Genomic DNA, 13,599 nt, shown 5'->3' on the forward strand with positions numbered 1-13,599 from the left:
CAGGTCAGGATACCCTGTACAGCCACTGCAGACCAGGACATCCTGTATACCCACTGCAGGCCAGGATACCATGTACACCCACTGCAGGCCAGGACAGCCTGTACACCCACTGCAGGCCAGGATACCCTGTACACCAAATGCAGGCCAGGATACCCTGTACACCCACTACAGGCCAAGACAGCCTGTACACCCACTGCAGGCCTGGACAGCCTGTACACCCGCTGCAGGTCAGGACAGCCTGTACACCCCACTGCAGGCCAAGACACCCTGTACACCCACTGCAGGCCAGGACAGCCAGTACACCCACTGCAGGCCTGTACAGCCTATACACCCACTGCAGGCCTGGACAGCCTGTACACCCACTGCAGGCCAGGACAGCCTGTACACCCACTACAGGCCAGGACAGCCTGTACAACCACTGCAGGCCAGGATACCCTGTACACCTACTGCAGGCCAGGACAACCTGTACACCAAATGCAGGACAGGGTAGCCTGTACACCAAATGCAGGCCAGTATACCCTGTACACCCTCTGCAGGCCAGGACAGCCTGTACACCCACTGCAGACCAGGACAGCCTGTACACACACTGCAGACCAGGACATCCTGTATACCCACTGCAGGCCAGGATACCATGTACACCCACTGCAGGCCAGGACAGCCTGTACACCCACTGCAGGCCAGGATACCCTGTACACCCACTACAGGCCAAGACAGCCTGTACACCCACTGCAGGCCTGGACAGCCTGTACACCCACTGCAGGCCAGGACAGCCTGTACACCCACTGCAGGCCAGGACAGCCTATACACCCACTGCAGGGCAGAACAGCCAGTACACCCAATGCAGGCCTGGACAGCCTGTACACCCACTGCAGGCCAGGACAGCCTGTACCCCAACTGCAGGCCAGGACAGCCTGTACACCCACTGCAGGCCAAGACACCCTGTACACCCACTGCAGGCCAGGACAGCCAGTACACCCACCGCAGGCCAGGACAGCCTGTACACCCACTGCAGGCCAGGACAGCCTCTACACCCACTGCAGGTCAGTACAGCCTGTACACCCACTGCAGGCCTGGACAGACTGTACACCCACTGCAGGCCAGGACAGCCTGTAAATCCACTGCAGGCCAGGACAGCCTCTACATCCACTGCAGGCCAGGGACAGCTAGTACAACCCTCTGCAGGCCAGGACAGCCTGAACGCCCACTGCAGGCCAGGACAGCCTGTACACCCACTGCAGGCCTGGACAGCCTGCACACCCACTGCAGGCCTGTACAGCCTATACACCCACTGCAGACCAGGACAGCCTATACACCCACTGCAGGCCAAAACAGCCTATACACCCACTGTAGGCCCGGACAGCCTCTACATCCACTGCAGGCCAGGACAGCCTATACACCTACTGCAGGCCAGGACAGCCAGTACACCCACTGCAGGCCTGGACAGCCTGTACACCCACTGCAGGCCAGGACAGCCTGTACACCCACTGCAGGCCAGGACAGCCTGTACACCCACTGCAGGCCAGGACAGCCTGTACATCCACTGCAGACCAGGACAGTCAGTACACCCCACTGCAGGCCAGGACAGCCAGTACACCCCACTGCAGGCCAGAACAGCCTCTACATCCACTGCATACCAGGACAGCCTATACACCCACTGCAGGCCCGGACAGCCTGTACACCCACTGCAGGCCTGTACGGCCTATACACCCACTGCAGACCAGGACAGCCTATACACCCACTGCAGGCCAAAACAGCCTATACACCCACTGCAGGCCCGTACAGCCTCTACATCCACTGCAGGCCAGGACAGCCTATTCATAGACTGCAGGCCAGGACAGCCAGTACACCCACTGCAGGTCAGGACAGCCTGTACACCCACTGCAGGCCAGGACAGCCTGTACACCCACTGCAGGCCAGGACAGCCTGTACACCCACTGCAGGCCAGGACAGCCTGTAAATCCACTGCGGGCCAGGACAGCCAGTACACCCACTGCAGGCCAGGACTGCCAGTACACCCACTGCAGGCCAGAACAGCCTGTACACCCACTGCAGGCCAGGACAGCCTGTACACCCACTGAAGGCCTGGACAGCCTGTACACCCACTGCAGGCCTGTACAGCCTATACACCCACTGCAGACCAGGACAGCCTATACACCCACTGCAGGCCAAAATAGCCTATACACCCACTGCAGGCCCGTACAGCCTCTACATCCACTGCAGGCCAGGACAGCCTATACACCCACTGCAGGCCAGGACAGCCAGTACACCCACTGCAGGCCTGGACAGCCTGTACACCCACTGCAGGTCAGGACAGCCTGTACACCCACTGCAGGCCAGGACAGCCTGTACACCCACTGCAGGCCAGGACAGCCTGTACACCCACTGCAGGCCAGGACAGCCTATACACCCACTGCAGGCCAGGACAGCCATTACACCCACTGCAGGCCAGAACAGCCTCTACATCCACTGCAGACCAGGACAGCCTGTACACCCACTGCAGGCCTGGACAGCCTGTACACCCACTGCAGGCCTGTACAGCCTATACACCCACTGCAGACCAGGACAGCCTATACACCCACTGCAGGCCAAAACAGCCTATACACCCACTGCAGGCCCGTACAGCCTGTACATCCACTGCAGGCCCAGAAAAGCCTATACACCCACTGCAGGCCAGGACAGCCTGTACACCCACTGCAGGCCTGGACAGCTGAAGGAAACAAGGAGGGAAACAAGGAGTGAAGGAAACAAGGAGTGAAGGAAAGAAGGAGTGAAGGAAACAAGGAGTGAAGGAAACAAGGAGTGAAGGAATCAAGGAGTGAAGGAAACAAGGAGTGAAGGAAACAAGGAGTGAAGGAAACAAGGAGTGAAGGAAGCAAGGAGTGAAGGAAACAAGGAGTGAAGGAAACAAGGAGTGAAGGAAACAAGGAGTGAAGGAAACAAGGAGTGAAGGAAGCAAGGAGTGAAGGAAACAAGGAGTGAAGGAAGCAAGGAGTGAAGGAAACGGAGTGAAGGAAACAAGGAGTGAAGGAAACAAGGAGTGAAGGAAGCAAGGAGTGAAGGAAACAAGAAGTGAAGGAATCAAGGAGTGAAGGAAACAAGGAGTGAAGGAAGCAAGGAGTGAAGGAAACAAGGAGTGAAGGAAACAAGGAGTGAAGGAAACAAGGAGTGAAGGAAGCAAGGAGTGAAGGAAACAAGGAGTGAAGGAAACAAGGAGTGAAGGAAACAAGGAGTGAAGGAAACAAGGAGTGAAGGAAACAAGGAGTGAAGGAAACAAGGAGTGAAGGAAACAAGGAGTGAAGGAAACAAGGAGTGAAGGAAACAAGGAGTGAAGGAAACAAGGAGTGAAGGAAACAAGGAGTGAAGAAAACAAGGAGTGAAGGAAACAAGGAGTGAAGGAAACAAGGAGTGAAGGAAACAAGGAGTGAAGGAAACAAGGAGTGAAGGAAACAAGGAGTGAAGGAAGCAAGGAGTGAAGGAAACAAGGAGGGAAACAAGGAGTGAAGGAAACAAGGAGTGAAGGAAACAAGGAGTGAAGGAAACAAGGAGTGAAGGAAGCAAGGAGAGAAGGAAACAAGGAGGGAAACAAGGAGTGAAGGAAACAAGGAGTGAAGGAAACAAGGAGTGAAGGAAGCAAGGAGTGAAGGAAGCAAGGAGTGAAGGAAACAAGGAGGGAAACAAGGAGTGAAGGAAACAAGGAGTGAAGGAAACAAGGAGTGAAGGAATCAAGGAGTGAAGGAAACAAGGAGTGAAGGAAGCAAGGAGTGAAGGAAACAAGGAGTGAAGGAAGCAAGGAGTGAAGGAAACAAGGAGTGAAGGAAGCAAGGAGTGAAGGAAACAAGGAGTGAAGGAAGCAAGGAGTGAAGGAAACAAGGAGTGAAGGAAGCAAGGAGTGAAGGAAACAAGGAGTGAAGGAAACAAGGAGTGAAGGAAGCAAGGAGTGAAGGAAACAAGGAGGGAAACAAGGAGTGAAGGAAACAAGGAGTGAAGGAAACAAGGAGTGAAGGAAGCAAGGAGTGAAGGAAACAAGGAGTGAAGGAAGCAAGGAGTGAAGGAAACAAGGAGTGAAGGAAGCAAGGAGTGAAGGAAACAAGGAGTGAAGGAAGCAAGGAGTGAAGGAAGCAAGGAGTGAAGGAAACAAGGAGTGAAGGAAGCAAGGAGTGAAGGAAACAAGGAGGGAAACAAGGAGTGAAGGAAACAAGGAGTGAAGGAAACAAGGAGTGAAGGAAGCAAGGAGTGAAGGAAACAAGGAGTGAAGGAAGCAAGGAGTGAAGGAAACAAGGAGTGAAGGAAGCAAGGAGTGAAGGAAACAAGGAGTGAAGGAAGCAAGGAGTGAAGGAAGCAAGGAGTGAAGGAAACAAGGAGTGAAGGAAGCAAGGAGTGAAGGAAACAAGGAGTGAAGGAAACAAGGAGTGAAGGAAGCAAGGAGTGAAGGAAACAAGGAGTGAAGGAAGCAAGGAGTGAAGGAAACAAGGAGTGAAGGAAGCAAGGAGTGAAGGAAGCAAGGAGTGAAGGAAACAAGGAGTGAAGGAAGCAAGGAGTGAAGGAAACAAGGAGTGAAGGAAACAAGGAGTGAAGGAAACAAGGAGTGAAGGAAACAAGGAGTGAAGGAAACAAGGAGTGAAGGAAACAAGGAGTGAAGGAAGCAAGGAGTGAAGGAAGCAAGGAGTGAAGGAAATAAGGAGTGAAGGAAACAAGGAGTGAAGGAAGCAAGGAGTGAAGGAAACAAGGAGTGAAGGAAGCAGGGAGTGAAGGAAGCAAGGAGTGAAGGAAGCAAGGAGTGAAGGAAGCAAGGAGTGAAGGAAGCAAGGAGTGAAGGAAGCAAGGAGTGAAGGAAACAAGGAGTGAAGGAAACAAGGAGTGAAGGAAACAAGGAGTGAAGGAAACAAGTAGTGAAGGAAACAAGGAGTGAAGGAAACAAGGAGTGAAGGAAACAAGGAGTGAAGGAAGCAAGGAGTGAAGGAAACAAGGAGTGAAGGAAGCAAGGAGTGAAGGAAGGAGTGAAGTAAACGCACCACTTATTCAATTCCTTGATAATCCCTAATTTTTTAAGTAGCTTACTGGTAAGCCAGTGAAAGGTCTCGGTCAGATGACCAAATTTCAGTGGCGGTTCATCAAATGACGAAGACCCGCGTCAGGAAACACTTGTCCTGTTTCCTGACGAACCTTACCTAACCTGACCTCTGGTGGACATTGATCCACTCACCCTACTAACCCACTCTCCTTCATGTCAAACTAACCAGCTAGAAACACTCTTAGCCATAGCATTTCAAAGTGACTCGACCGCCATACAAGCGCTGTAGGGAACTAGGTGCTGCGGCCTTCTGAAACAGCAGTGGGTGGGTTGGCAGCCTGGACTGACCACCTCAGACCACCAACACTTATGCATCTTTACTGAATAAATGTTTCTCCTCAGCAGTAGCTGACCACACACACGGCCAAACGTTACCTATGTGACCACACACACTGCTAAACATTACCTATGTGACCACACACACGCCCAAACATTACCTATGTGACCACACACACGGCCAAACATTACCTATGTGACCACACACACTGGTAAACATTACCTATGTGACCACACACACGGCCAAACATTACCTATGTGACCACACACGCCCAAACATTACCTATGTGACCACACACACGCCCAAACATTACCTATGTGACCACACACACGCCCAAACATTACCTATGTGACCACACACAAGCACAAACAGCTATGTGACCACACACAAGCACGAACATTAGCTATGAGACCACAAACATACACAAAGCTATGTGACCACAAATATGCACAAACATTAGCTATGTAACCACACACAGGTACAAGCATTAGCTATGTGATCACACAGAAATACAAACGGAGGACACCCCCCCCCCCTCCTCTGTATAAACACACACTGCTCCAGGATATGATTACAGTCTAATTTAAGCTTCAGTCTCCCCTATCCTTCCCTTCACCCTTTTTGTTCACGATATCAAATATATATCTAGAAAATAGGATTTCAGTTTATCTAAGCAGGGTTATTGTTGCTATTGTTTTTTGTGAGATGTGTAAGCTAGCAGGTAACTAGGCAAAAGAGGTCTTAATGTTGATTTGGGTTTGTGTTGGTGTGAGTGAGAGTTGTTGGTGTGTGTACTCACTTAATTGTACTCACCTAATTGTGGTTGCAGGGGTCGAGACTCAGCTCCTGGCCCCGCCTCTTCACTGATCGCTACTGGATCCTCTCTCTCTCTGCTTCCTGAGCTTTGTCATACCTCTTCTTAAAACTATGTATGGTTCCTGCCTCCACTACTTCACTTGCTAGGCTATTCCACTTGCTGACAACTCTATGACTGAAGAAATACTTCCTAACGTCCCTGTGACTCGTCTGAGTCTTCAGCTTCCAGTTGTGACCCCTTGTCCCTGTGTCCCCTCTCTGGAACATCCTATCTCTGTCCACCTTGTCTATTCCCCGCAGTATCTTGTATGTCGTTATCATGTCTCCCCTGACCCTTCTGTCCTCCAGTGTCGTCAGTCCGATTTCCCTTAACCTTTCCTCGTACGACATTCCCTTGAGCTCTGGGACTAGCCTAGTTGCAAACCTTTGTACTTTCTCTAACTTCTTGACGTGCTTGACCAGGTGTGGGTTCCAGACTGGTGCTGCATACTCCAGTATGGGCCTAACATACACAGTGTACAGTGTCTTGAACGATTCCTTATTAAGGTATCGGAACGCTATTCTCAGGTTTGCCAGGCGCCCGTATGCTGCAGCGGTTATTTGGTTGATGTGTGCCTCCGGTGATATATATATATATATATATATATATATATATATATATATATATATATATATATATATATATATATTATATATATATATATATATATATATATATATATATATATATATATATATATATATATATATATTTTATATATATATATATATATTATGGTCACCCCAAGGTCTTTCTCCCTGAATGAGGTCTGTAGTCTTTGTCCACTAGCCTATACTCTGTCTGCGGTCTTCTTTGCCCCTCCCCAATCTTCATGACTTTGCATTTGGCTGGATTGAATTCGAGAAGCCAGTTGCTGGACCACATGTCCAGCCTGTCCAGGTCTCTTTGCAGTCCTGCCTCATCCTCATCCGATTTAATTCTTCTCATCAACTTCACGTCATCTGCGAACAGGGACACTTCAGAGTCTATTCCTTCCATCATGTCGTTCACATATATCAAAAATAGCACTGGTTCTAGAACTGACCCCTGTGGGACCCCGCTCGTAACAGGCGCCCACTGTGATACCTCTTCACGTACCATGACTCGTTGCTGCCTCCCTGTCAGGTATTCCCTTATTCATTGCAGTGCCCTCCCTTTTACGTGCGCCTGATCCTCCAGCTTCTGCACTAATCTCTTGTGGGGAACTGTGTCAAAGGCCTTCCTGCAGTCTAGGAAAACGCAATCTACCCACCCCTCTCTCTCGTGTCTTACTTCTGTTACCTTGTCATAAAACCCCAGGAGGTTTGTGATACAAGATTTGCCTTCCATGAACCCATACTGGTTTTCATTTATAATCTTGTTCCTTTCCAGGTGTTCGACCACTCTCCTCCTGATAATCTTCTCCATGACTTTGCACACAATACATGTCAGAGACACAGGTCTGTAGTTTAGTGCCTCGTTTCTGTTTCTGTGTGTGTTGGAGTGTGTGTTGGTGTGCGTATATTCACCTAATTGTGGTCGCAGGAATCGAATCATAGCTCCTGGCCCAGCCTCTTCACTGGTTGATACTAGGCCCACTTTCTCCCTGCTCCATGAGCCTTATTATACCTCTTCTTAAAGCTACGTATGGATCCTGCCTCCACTACGTCATTTTCCAGACTATTTCAATTTCTAACAACTCGATAACCGAAGAAATACTTACTAACATCCCTGCGGTGTTGGTGTGTGTGTGATGGAGTGTGTTGGAGTGTGTGTTGGAGTATGTGTTGGAGTATGTGTTGGAGTATGTGTTGGAGTATGTGTTGGAGTATGTGTTGGAGTATGTGTTGGAGTATGTGTTGGAGTATATGCTGGAGTATATGTTGGAGTATGTGTTGGAGTATGTGTTGGAGTATGTGTTGGAGTATATGTTGGAGTATGTGTTGGAGTATATGTTGGAGTATGTGTTGGACTATATGTTGGAGTATGTGTTGGAGTATATGTTGGAGTATGTGTTGGAGTATATGTTGGAGTATGTGTTGGAGTATGTGTTGGAGTATATGTTGGAGTATGTGTTGGAGTATGTGTTGGAGTATATGTTGGAGTATGTGAAGGAGTGTGGTGGCAAGTGGTGGAATAACACTTACGGCAATTTTATATATTATTTTAATAATCATACTTCGTATTTATCTAGCATACACATAGTGAGGTGGTGTGTTTGGGTGGTCGAGGCCACGACCTTGGCCAACTTTAAGAAGAGATTGTACAAATATATGAGTGGGAGGGACTGGGTTGGATTTGGTGCCATTGGGTACGAGAGTAACATTCTTGGGTAGCTTTGGGTAGAGGTCGTTTTGATAAGGACCTGCCTTGCATGGGCCAGTAGGCTTTCTGCAGTGTTCCTCCATTCTTATGTTGAAGGTGGACGAGAAGAGGGGGAGGGGGGAGGGGGAAAGAGGGAGAGGGGAAGGGGGGAGATTGAGGGGAAGTGCAAGAGGGAAGAGGGTAAGAATTAGCAACTTGCGTAATAATAGACAGAGCCTTCTGGTTTTTTTCACTTAATGTTCATAAGGAATTACCACACACACACACACATATATATATATATATATATATATATATATATATATATATATATATATATATATATATATATATATATATATATGCAAAACAACCACTCTGAAAGAATAGAGAAATTCCAAGCGCTTTCGTGACTACTCACATTATCAAGTTCCTTGATAATGTGAGTACTCACGAAAGCGCTTGGAATTTCTCTATTCTTTCAGAGTGGTTGTTTTGCATATTCTGAAATCACCTGTTTACTGTGATCTTATTGCACACATATATATATATATATATATATATATATATATATATATATATATATATATATATATATATATATATATATATATATATCTTCAACTTGTCGGTTTTACAAACCATTCATCACTCCCTGACGCCACCAGATCTCTGGTTGCACTACACTGCACCTTTTATTTACATTAAGACACGTGTGCAACATCTGGGTATCTTTAGTGTAGACGTTTCGCCCTCCAGTGGCTTTATCAATACAGGTTCTAGGACATAACTTCAAGACAGTAGAAGGATATACAGAAGATGAGGTATAACTTCAAGACAGTAGAAGGATATACAGAAGAAGAGGTATAACTTCAAGACAGTAGAACGATATGCAGAAGAAGAGGTATAACTTCAAGACAGTAGAACGATATACGAAAGATGAGGAATAACTTCAAGACAGTAGAACGATATACAGAAGAAGAGGTATAACTCAAGACAGTAGAACGATATACGAAAGATGAGGAATAACTTCAAGACAGTAGAACGATATACGAAAGATGAGGAATAACTCAAGACAGTAGAACGATATAGTTCTAGTGTCTTGAAGGTATACCGTAAAATTGTATCGATAAAGCTACTGGATGGGAAAACTGTCACAGGTCCCAGGACCGACCCCTGTGGAACCCGCTTGTCACAGATCCAGGGCCGACCCTGGAACCCCACTCGTCACAGGTCCCAGGGCCGACCCCTGTGGAACCCTGCTTGTCACAGGTCCCAGGGCCGACCTCTGTGAACCCCGCTCGTCACAGGTCCCAGGCCGACCCCTGTGGAACCCTGCTCGTCACAGGTTCCAGGGCTGACCCTGTGGAACCTCGCTCGTCACAGGTCCCAGGGCCGACCCTGTGGAACCCTGCTCGTCACAGGTCCCAGGACCGACCCCTGTGGAACCCTGCTCGTCACAGGTCCCAGGACTGACCCCTGTGGAACCCTGCTCGTCACAGGTCCCAAGACCGACCCCTGTGGAACCCCGCTCGTCACAGGTCCCAGGGGCCGACCCCTGTGGAACCCTCGCCTCACAGGTCCCAGGCCGACCCCGTGGAACCCTGCCTGTCACAGGTCCCAGGGCCGACCCCTGTGGAACCCCTGCTCGTCACAGGTCCCAGGGCCGACCCTCTGTGGAACCCTCGCTCGTCACAGGTCACAGGTCCAGGACCGACCCCTGTGGAACCCGCTCGTCACAGGTCCCAGGCCGACCCCTGTGGAACCCCGCTCGTCACAGGTCCCAGGCCGACCCTGTGGAACCCCTGCTCGTCACAGGTCCCAGGGCCGACCCCTGTGGAACCCTGCTCGTCACAGGTCACAGGTCCCAGGACCGACCCCTGTGGAACCCCTGCTCGTCACAGGTCCCAGGGCCGACCCTGTGGAACCCCGCTCGTCACAGGTCCCAGGGCCGACCCTGTGGAACCCCTGCTCGTCACAGGTCCCAGGACCGACCCTGTGGAACCCTGCTCGTCACAGGTCCAGGGCCGACCCTGTGGAACCCTCGCTCGTCACAGGTCCCAGGGCCGACCCTGTGGAACCCTGCCTGTCACAGGTCACAGGTCCCAGGACGACCCCTGTGGAACCCCGCTCGTCACAGGTCCCAGGCCGACCCTGTGGAACCCCGCTCGTCACAGGTCCCAGGGCCGACCCTGTGGAACCCCGCTCGTCACAGGTCCCAGGACCGACCCCTGTGGAACCCCGCTCGTCACAGGTCCCAGGGCCGACCCTGTGGAACCTCGCTCGTCACAGGTCCCAGGGCCGACCCTGTGGAACCCTGTTCGTCACAGGTCCTAGGCCGACCCCTGTGGAACCCCTGCTCGTCACAGGTCCCAGGCGACCCTGTGGAACCCGCTCGTCACAGGTTCCAGGGCCGACCCTGTGGAACCCGCTCGTCACAGGTCCCAGGGCCGACCCCTGTGGAACCCTGCTCGTCACAGGTCCCAGGACGACCCTGTGGAACCCTGCTCGTCACAGGTCCCAGGACCGACCCTGTGGAACCCCTGCTCGTCACAGGTCCCAAGAGCGACCCTGTGGAACCCTCTGCTCGTCACAGGTCCCAGGCCGACCCTGTGGAACCCCTGCTCGTCACAGGTCCCAGGGCCGACCCTGTGGAACCCTGCTCGTCACAGGTCCCAGGACCGACCCTGTGGAACTCGCTCGTCACAGGTCCCAGGGCCGACCTCTGTGGAACCCCGTCGTCACAGGTCACAGGTCCCAGGACGACCTCTGTGGAACCCCGCTGTCACAGGTCCCAGGGCCGACCCCTGTGGAACCCTGCTCGTCACAGGTCCCAGGGCCGACCCTGGGAACCCTGCTCGTCACAGGTCCCAGTGACCGACCCCTGTGGAACCCCGCTCGTCACAGGTCCCAGGGCTGACCCTGTGGAACCCCGTTCGTCACAGGTCCCAGGACTGACCCCTGTGGAACCCCGGAGTTGGCCCAGATGTTGCACGTGTCTTAATTTTCATCATGTGGTGTTTTATACCTTTCTTGCACAGTCTTAATCTACTTGAAGAAGTTGTATATAGTCTACTTTTTCTCCTTCCTGATCATTATCTATTTCAGATGTTGCATTTCTGGTAACTAAAACCGAAATTTTAAAAGGGGTGGACTGTAAGCCAGCGGAAGGCCTCGGTCAGATGACCAAAAGCTTCAATGGCGGGTCATCATGTAAGACCCGCTTCAGGAAACACTTGTTCTGTTTCCTGACGAACCTTACCTAACCTAACCAGTATTGAATATTAAAATGGTATAAAATACCGACAGGTTGTTAGGTAAGACACATAAACAGTTAGGTATTTGTGAACAGCTTGCTCAGTAAAATGTCAACAAAAGATGAGCAAAGAGATTCTGGACGATTATCACATCCTTAAAGTTTTGAGTGTAGTCCTCAGTCTGGAGAAAAGTATTGTTCCGGGACTGTTTCAGACTATGGAACAATGCTCTTCTCCAGACTGAGGGACTGATCACCTCAAAACTTTAGGGTGATGGACTGATTACATCGTCCTCAAGTCTCTTTGCTTCTATAACTTTCTGTACTCGATTGAAGACGCCTACCGTGTAGGCCAAACGTTTCGTAATAAAGATACCTAATTGCTTGTTGATATGTAAATTAGAATTGAATCTGGTCATCTATTGGAACAGCTTCTCGCCAGGCATCAATAAGAGAATTTAAGCAACAGGAGAATGAGGTATCAGTCCTCAATCTGAGTCGATTGGTCAGTCCATCAATCTTGAATAGATTGATGGACTGACCATCGACTCAAGGTTGAGGGACTGATTACCTCATTCTCCTCCTGTTCTTCAAGATTCTCCTTTGTATGGACTGATGAAGCCACTGTGTGTGGAAACGTTTCCTCAATAAAGATACCCAAGAGTTGCACATGGTCTAATTTATCAACATGTCGGTTCTCTGAACCATTCATCTACAAACCTGTTGCATATGTGTCTTACCTAACTAACCAGTATTATAGAAGAGTAGCGTGGGAGGCGCCATATAAGAACACAAGAAAGAAGGAACACTGAGCAGGCCCACTGGCCCATGCGAGTCAGGTCCTAATCCCCACCGGCCCAAGCAATGCCCCAACCAGCATGTCAGGTCACATTCACTAAAGGGGCATCTGACCTAGTAGCACAAGCTAGTCAGTCCAACTCACAAACGTGGAGCGTAGGACAGAGAGAGGGTGTGAAATATTGTCGAAAACAGTATAAAATACCAACTAGTTGAAGACTAAGACACATGTACAACAGTTGGGTATCTTTACTGATGAAACGTTTCTGCCCACACAGTAGGCTTCTTCAGTCAAATACAGAGACAGCAGCAGAAATGAAATGAAGTTGACGTAGTCAGTCCATAAACCTCGGAAAGAAATATTTGAGGTGGTCAGTCCCTCAGCCTGGATGGGAAGCGGGTGGTTTTGATATGAACTGCTTGGAATGGGCCAGTAGCCCTACTGCAATGTTCCTCCTTTCACTGTCCCTCTCTCTCCCTTCTGTCTCCATCTCCTTCTATTCATATCCCTATCTTTATGTCCCTGTCTTTATCCTTCCTCTCCTCTGTTTTCTCCCTATTTTCCCTCTTCTCAGGCTATTTTATTTATCATCTTTATTTTCGTACCGGTTATTCACCTCTGGCAATAAAGACTAGACAAAGAAAGAAAGAAGAAAGGGAAAAGAGAGAGAATGGAGGGAGGTGAAGGCAGATGGAAGAGTCACAACCATCACAACCTGGATGATCAGGTACCTCCTCAAGATTAAGGCGTTTAGTCAATTGATGAAGGTGTTTAGCCAACTGATGAAGTGTTTAGCAAACTGGTGAAGGTGTTTAGCCAGTTGATGAAGGTGTTTAGCATCTGATGAAGGTGTTTAGCCAGTTGATGAAGGTGTTTAGCCAGTTGATGAAGGTGTTTAGCCAGTTGATGAAGGTGTTTAGCCAGTTGATGAAGGTGTTTAGCCAGTTGATGAAGGTGTTTAGCCATCTGATGAAGGTGTTTAGCCATCTGATAAAGGTGTTTAGCCATCTGATGAAGATGTTTAGCCATCTGATAAAGGTGTTTAGCCATCTGATGA

The sequence above is a fragment of the Cherax quadricarinatus genome, chromosome 91 (genome assembly GCF_038502225.1).
Source record: "Cherax quadricarinatus isolate ZL_2023a chromosome 91, ASM3850222v1, whole genome shotgun sequence".
NCBI lineage: Eukaryota > Metazoa > Arthropoda > Malacostraca > Decapoda > Parastacidae > Cherax > Cherax quadricarinatus.